The sequence below is a fragment of the Musca vetustissima genome, unplaced genomic scaffold (genome assembly GCF_032173495.1).
Source record: "Musca vetustissima isolate MV318-11 ecotype Yass unplaced genomic scaffold, APGP_CSIRO_Mvet_v1 utg11155, whole genome shotgun sequence".
In the NCBI taxonomy this organism is placed as follows: domain Eukaryota; kingdom Metazoa; phylum Arthropoda; class Insecta; order Diptera; family Muscidae; genus Musca; species Musca vetustissima.
This window is the reverse complement of record NW_026873372.1, coordinates 110,196-118,374: the sequence shown is the minus strand read 5'-3', so window position 1 is coordinate 118,374 and position 8,179 is coordinate 110,196.

Here is an 8,179-nt window from a genome sequence, read left to right as displayed (position 1 = left end):
GAAAATATATATGGGCTATGTCTGCATTTCCAAAAAATAAACACAGTTACGTCATTCTTTGCTCAGTTTTGTACTTTGTGCAAAATTTCGTATCAATCTGACAAAAATAAGGAGTTTGTTGCACCATTTGCTTTAAATCGGGTAAAAATATATATAAAAGCTATATCCATATCAGCACGTTTTGAGCATATAGGCCATATTTTGAGTCCTTGGTGCATTATTTACTCCAAATCGGACAAAAATATTTATGGGAGCTAAACTAACTTCAGGTCGTTGCTCAAAATGTTATGCCTAAAGGCCATATTGTGGGTCTTATATATGTTATATTTAAATCTGAACCGATTTCAGCGTTGGTTATACACCGTTGGTTATACAAACTTTAGAACGGCCTGCAAAATTTTGTGCCAATCGGCCATATTTTGGAGCTGTGGTGGACCATCAACTGAAAATCGACGAAACTATATATGGGAGCTATATCTAAATCTGAACCGATTTCAGCGAAACTTTCCACACCGTTGGTTATACTAACTTCAGTACAAGGTGCAAAATTTTGTGCCAATAGGCTATATATGTGAGCTATATCTAAATATGAACCGATTTTCCCAATTTCAATAGGGTTCGTCCAAATAAGTGAACTATGTCAACTTTCATCCAATTGGGATCATAAATGCGACCTGTACTTTGTTTACAATTTAACATGGACAGAGAGACAGACGGACGGACGGACATGCATAAATCGACTTAGAAAGTGATTCTATGCATATTCTCGTTTCCTTTTGCCTGTTACAAACATATGCACAAAGACATATTACCCTGTACCACAGTGTGGTGAAGGTCATAATTACGTGTATGCTCGTGATCGCTAAGGTCAATAACTACTGCACTTATTTGGACCAAATTGTATATACATGCTCTATGGGGAGAGGAGTGTTTCTGTGTAGTCTGAAGTTAATACCATAGATGACTCAATATTTAGTTTTTTTTTGTGTTTTGCACCGTACCTCAAAAACTACTGCACCGATTTTGACCAAACTTTATGTATATGATCTACGAGGCGTGAGGAGAGTTTCTGTTTAATTTTAAGTTGCTCCGACAAATGGCGCGATATATAGCTTCTTTGTATTTTGTCCGATTAGAGATTGGGTGCGTAATCGGCGTGTGCCGTCCATACGTATTCCCCTTCAAATAAATGAAAAATAAATTCCAAATAAAATGAAAAATAAATTCCAAAAAATGTTACACATGACGACAAATTTCCAACATATTAAAAAACCATTGAGCAGAGCAGTATAGTCGACCATACGATACCCTACACAACTACGACGGAGTTCTAACTTTCTAAAGAAGTTTATTCCGAGCCTGGGAAATATATGGTGACATTTACACCCTCTTGCCCGATTAGAGGTCAACAGCACATCTTCCATACACTGACACATTTTCCGAATATTACTAATATTCAGTAAAGCCCTTCTTATTACTTGTCCAGATTGACTTCAGCGTGGGTTGTATGGTGATGATCGGCTTATAACTGTGGCCTATATATCGATTCGAAAAATTGCAAAAAATTAAATTTTCGATCCACTTCATCCCAAAATTATTATCTGATCATCATCATGGAAAATTTTAAATGGATCAGCGTTTTATTTCCGCCCTCTAGTGTGGTAAGGGTTACTATATAATAACTGAATACGTAAGCAGCTGTAAATATTTAAGTGTAACTCCCACATCCGAGAACATACGACAATATAATTGGTATCAATTTAAAGGTCAGTCACATCTCTTGAATATATTGTCAACTTCTCGGGTCTATGTCCTTTAGGAGTAAATATATATGCCATAGAATCCAAATTTTGTAATTTTTCACACAAAAGTCAGGGTCCATTCGACCCGTTAAATATTGACCGATCCTTATCAAAACAGGCATGTTTATTCTTTGGCCCGATCCCCTTCTCCATGTAAAATTTCACGATGTTCGGGCCATAATTGCGGCCACTGGACCGACCAGAAAAACCGACAAAAAATTAGTATTTGGTCCATTTCATCCCCTAAATATTAACCGATATTTACCAAAAACAATAGGGGTTTTCATTGGCCAGAACCCATCCTACATGCAAAATTTGGTGGTCCATAACTGTGGCTGTGGCTTTTGAAAGCTGAATGTTGTCAAAGCAAATTTATGAAAAAATTGGAAACATATGACTGCATGAGACTACCTTTTATAGTTATGCCATGGTGAGCTACAACTGTCTTCATACCTCCCATATCCGATATCAATATACTGATATTGATGACTCTGAAAACTTCATATCATATCAGAACCAGCAATGAATTTACAGTGGAGAGCAAAAGTGTACGAATATTTAGAAATTCCTACATTGCATGCGTACAAAATCTTTAATGGATGAAAGCGCAATATAAATGTTTCAAGTTTGGTTTCTTTTTAATTATATTACAATTTTAGTAAAAAATTAAATCAGTAAGGAAATTTTAAAAGTTGGACGGCCCGACTGTATGATACCATTCACCACTTTGTGTACGTATAAGATATGCTAATATTTAAAATATCCTGTACATACAAAAGACATGGCATCCTTGGTGCACCACTGAAATGGAATCGGGTGCACTTCTATTTGCGATCTACATAGATATTTGAACCAATAAAAAACTATAAACATGTCATTCTGAATCTATGAAAAATTGCAAATATTTGCTACATCAATTAGATGAAATCGAAGTAAAATAAAACTTCATCCCAATCGGATCATACATGCGACCTGTACTTCGCTCTCAAAAATACATTAGCGGACGGATAGATGAACATATATAACTCGACTCAGTAACTTATTCTAAGCATATTCTCAAAAGTAACCCCGTGTGTCTATCTATATTCCTTTTGAATGTTACAAATATATGCACAAAGACATAATACCCTGTACCAGAGAGTGGCGAAGGGTATAAAAAGCAAGGTGTTGACATTTATCTTAGTTCATAGGATTGTTATATACGTACAAAAGCGTGTTAAAACTAGGAACGGATTGGATTATTAGAGGGAATCTAAAAGAATGTATGTCGTCTAAAAACGTTTGACTTTGCCAAGTTTCGAGAAAATCGGTTGAGATTTAGATATAGCTCCCATATATAGTTTCGTCCGATTTAAGGTAAATGGTGCACCAAAGTCCTTATATATCATTCGATTTGCACGAAACTTGGCATAGAGTACTGAATTAGGTCCAGAATAATGTGTGCTAAGTTTCGTGAAAATCGGTCCAGATTTAGATATAGCTCCCATATATATTTTCGTCCGATTTAAGGTACATCGGTCTCCAAAGTCCCTATATATCTTTCGATTTGCACGAAGTTTGGCATAAAGTACTGAATTAGGTCAAGAATGACGTGTGCCAAGTTTCGAGGAAATCGGTTCAGATTTATATATAGCTCGTATATATATTTTCGTCCGATTTGAGGTTAATGGGTCTTCAAAGTCCCTATATATCTTTCGATTTGCACGAAGGTTGCCTAGGGTACTGCATTGGATCCAGAATGATGTGTTAAAATCGGTTCAGATTTAGATATAGCTCCAATATATATTTTCGTCCGATTTAATGTAAATTGTGCACTAAAGAACCAAAGATTGGCCGACCCGCACATACTTTCGACCTATTTTAAGTAAATGGTGTACTGAAGACCCATAGCTAGGCCGATTGGCAAAACGTACTGAAATTAATATGAATTAATATCGGCCAAGTTTCCTTGAAATCGGTTTAGACATAGAAATAGAATAGCTTCCATAATAATTTCGACCTATTTATGTTGATTGTAAACCAAATAATCAATGGGTGCTTGTTTGATATTACATTTTAAACAGTGAAGCATAAACAGTGAAGTTTGCTTAAAGTCTATTTACAAAGTATGGAATAGATTGCAGAATGGCATGTGTAAGGATTGATGTTAGTCGGTTTACTTTAATATGAAGATCGCATTTTTAAGTTCGTTCAATTTCATGTCAATGTTCCTTCAAAAAGACGACATCTGTAAAGATACATATGTAGAATATCCCCAAAGTGGTGAAGGGTATCATATATAGCTTTTACTACTTTCCTGAGACAAATGTATAGCTTTATAGGGTATCAACTAGTCCGCCTCTACCGAATATAACCATTCCCAACTTCCTTCTCTCATTTTATTCAAATTTACTCCTCACTTTAAAACATGTAACCTACATTTTTTACACACATCACCCTTACACGAATATTATGGTATTTTTTTCATAACTAATGACCAAATTTCAGTTTCATCCATAAAATTAACTTTCACTCCAATTTAGAGGCTATTAAAACCTACAACCAAGCAAGTAAATGCCTACAACACCAATTATTATTACATGATGAGGTCACAAAATAGCCTAAAATAATTGCATGCTGTCGAGAAGTCAAAATGCATTTATTAAAAAAACACCCCACATCCTGACAGCAATATCGGGCACTTCAATCTTCTGGCTTGTTTTTAGGAACGAAAACAAAAAATCATTAAAAAGTCAACGTCAACATTATGGAGTCATTAATTAACTTTTACTACAGACATTTGCTAATAAAAAATGAAACCTGTGAAAGGAATTACCACAAACAAGAGAAAGTATTACAATGGCAGGACTGCAGTGCAGTCATACAAATAGGTTCACAACAATTGAAAACATAAAACGACGTTTTTGGGTGCAATAACCAATGAACGACCTTCCCTACGTTGTTTTTAGGGAAGCCAGCTTAAATTCACTTCTCCCATGGGCTGGTAACTAAAATAAAACAACAACAAATTTTTCTTCAAGCCATAATGAACCAAAATTTAAATTTAAACTCTAGAAAACCAGACGGGGGTGTGTGTGAAGCACCCTTAATGTTGGGAAACGCTTACCTTGTGGGTAAACCTCAAATGCAAAGACACGAATATATGTGAACAAAATATGTTACAAACAGACATTTTGTCGAGTTTTATTTCAATTCAAAAATTTTGTTGTATTCACCCAAAGTCATACATGAAGGGTTTTCCCAAATCACCAGTTTGACCATTCCTGCATCGAGTAGTGCGAACTTAGGCAAAACTTTTTATTGCCCACAACCACGTCCAATCTAACAAAGCTAGCCTGTTGGCTGGCTAGCTGCATGAATTCAATGGCTTGTGGCCAGTTTATACTTTCCAATTGATATTCCAAGTGGGATTACACGTGCACATGATTGCCACAAGTTTATTGTTGTGTGTGCAGAGGTCCGTCTAAATAGCATTGCAATAAAAAAATATATGACAGGTTAACAGGAAATCTACGACTAGCATAAAACGGTGTATGCTGTTGCAATGAAATTGTTTTAATGTTAATATTAATATCGTCCTTGCAAACACATTAAAATAGAGCACAAGTGGCCAAAAATGTGGCAAATTCTGAAGGGACTGGAAACATAAACCTGCACCTACATTGATATAAAGTTCAGGAAAAAACATTCCCATTGTCGTAAATGCGGCGATCGTCCGAAAAAAATTTTCGTCAGCAATGCTAATAAACAAAATTCACGTATTTGGTGTTCTGAGAATCCTCAAGTAATTGAAAAGAGGCTATTACATTCAGGTGTGTTCCAAAGGTGTAATTGGACCTTACTACTTCAATGGAACGACTGTCATCGTCAATTCGCAGCGAAATGTTCATATGATAACGGACGTTTTTATTTGGTATTGAAGATTATTTCGATTATTTTTGCCTGTTACAAACATATGCACAAAGACATAATACCCTGTACCAGAGTGTGGTGAAGGGTATAAAAAGATTAATGGCCATAGCTTTGAACCAACTGCCAGGATATATTGCATATCCAGTTCTAGCCAAAGAAGACACTTATTGACTTTGGTAAAATTGGTTAATATTTTGCTGTTGAAGTCGACCGAAAGCATTTCTATTTGTATTTCTGTTCGCTCTAGAGGTCCCTAAATTTTACATGGGGAAACGCTAACGAATAAAAATATGTAGCTGGTCAAAGTGACCAAAACTTTTATGTGAAAAATTACAAAATATTCATTCTAAGCCATACACATTTTTCAAGAAGGACATATACTGGATGTGATAGCTATACATAAATATATACAGGGGTCTATGTACTCTAATAGTTTTTATTATTACCATTCCCACAATAGAAAATGGAAATGTGGAGCTGGTAACTAAGCAATAGTGTTTCCGGTTATGGTGAAGTGGAACATCTATAGCTTTGGTGGTGGTCGGATGACAATTAGGACAGAAGTGAATCAACAATTTTTTGTAAGTTTTTCTAGTCGCTCTAAAGGCTATATTTGTAACCCGAACACCAATTAAAAACCAGTAAGGAAAGTAGTATAGTCGGACGGGCCGACTATATGACCCCCTTCACCACTTAGGGTATATTCAACAGATGCATTCTTACGGACGTCTTATTTTCGAAGGGCCATTGATATGAAATTGAATGAACTAAAATATGTGATCGATATCTAAATGTAAACCGACTTAGATCAATCCTTATGTATGTCATTCTGGAACCTATACTAAACTCTTTATTTGGATAGATAGAGAATGAGACAAAATTATGTAAATCTATTTAAAGCAAATCTCAATCATTGATTATTTGAAACCCAATAAACATGAATTCGGTCGAGTATATGGACTATGTCTGCATTTCTACAAAAACTTTTGTGACAATCGGACAAAACTATATATGGGAGCTATATGTAAATCTGATCCGATTTCAACAAAACTTTGCATAAATTAATCTGAACCTAATTCAGTACGCTATGGAAAATTTTATGACAAACGGCCTAACATTGGGCCTTTGATGCACTATTTACTTAAAATCGGACAAAACTATATATGGGAGCTATATGTAAATCTGAACCGATTGCAACGAATCTTGTGACAAGTTAGGTTGTACTAATTTCTATACGTTTTGTGCCTATTGGCCATATTTTGGTTCTTTGGTGCATTACTTACTTAAAATCGGAGAAAATATAAATGTGAACCGATTTTCACGAATATTAACACACATCATTCTAGACTTATTTCAGTATCCTATGCCGAATATCATACAAATCGAACGATATACTTTAGTACACCATTTAAATTAAATCGGACGAATATATATATATATATATATATATATTTGGGACCTTTATCTAAATCAGAAACAGTTTTCGCGAAACTTAATACACATCAGCCTAAAGTTATTTTAGTGCGATGTGCAAAATTTCGTGGAAATCGAAAGATACATAGGGACTTTGGCGCACTATTTACATTAAATCGGACAAAAAAATATATGTGGGAGCTATACCTAAATCTGAACCAATTTTTCCCACTTTCAATAGAGTTCGTCCTTGAGCCAAACATATTTGCTGTGCCAAATTTCATTATTAGGTGCAGAATTAACATGAAGTCAGTAGAAAATATCTATGGGATCAATATTTGCATCTGAACCAATTTTTACATAACGCATTATTCTAGGTTCAATTTAATACTTTAACTTAATACATATTAATATATACTAACTTTAGAACGTTTTGCAAAAATTGGTGTCAAACGAACAAAAACATGAAGGGTTTGGTGCACCATTTACCTAAAATCGGACGAAAATATATGTGGGAGCTATATCTAAAACTGAACCAATTTCATCCAAACTTACCAGACGTTATTGCAGACCGATTTCGATACGATGCGCATAATGTTGTATCAATCGGACACATTTTAACTCTTTGGAAAAACGTTTCCAAAATCCCCAATATATCGAATGTTGGGGGCAGTGTTGCCAATTTAGCGTTTTTAGTGCTAGATTTAGCGCTTTTGAAACTCGTTTAGCGCCAATAAAATTGATCTAGCACCTAGCACCTTTTTTAGCATTTTTATTTGTTTATGGAATTAGTTAAAATGTTGGGTATTATCTCGATTTCACATTGACGCATTAAAATGCCCCTATGTTTCACGTTATGATTTTAATTTTCCAATGTCAAAAAAGTGCCAGTACACTAGTAAACCGGTGAGCGGTGCAGTATAGTCGGACGGGGCCGACCATACGATACCCTACACAACTACAACGGAAATATAACTTTTCACGGAAGTTTATTCCGAGCCTGGTCAATATTTCGTGATATTTGCACACTCTTGCACGATTAGAGGACATAT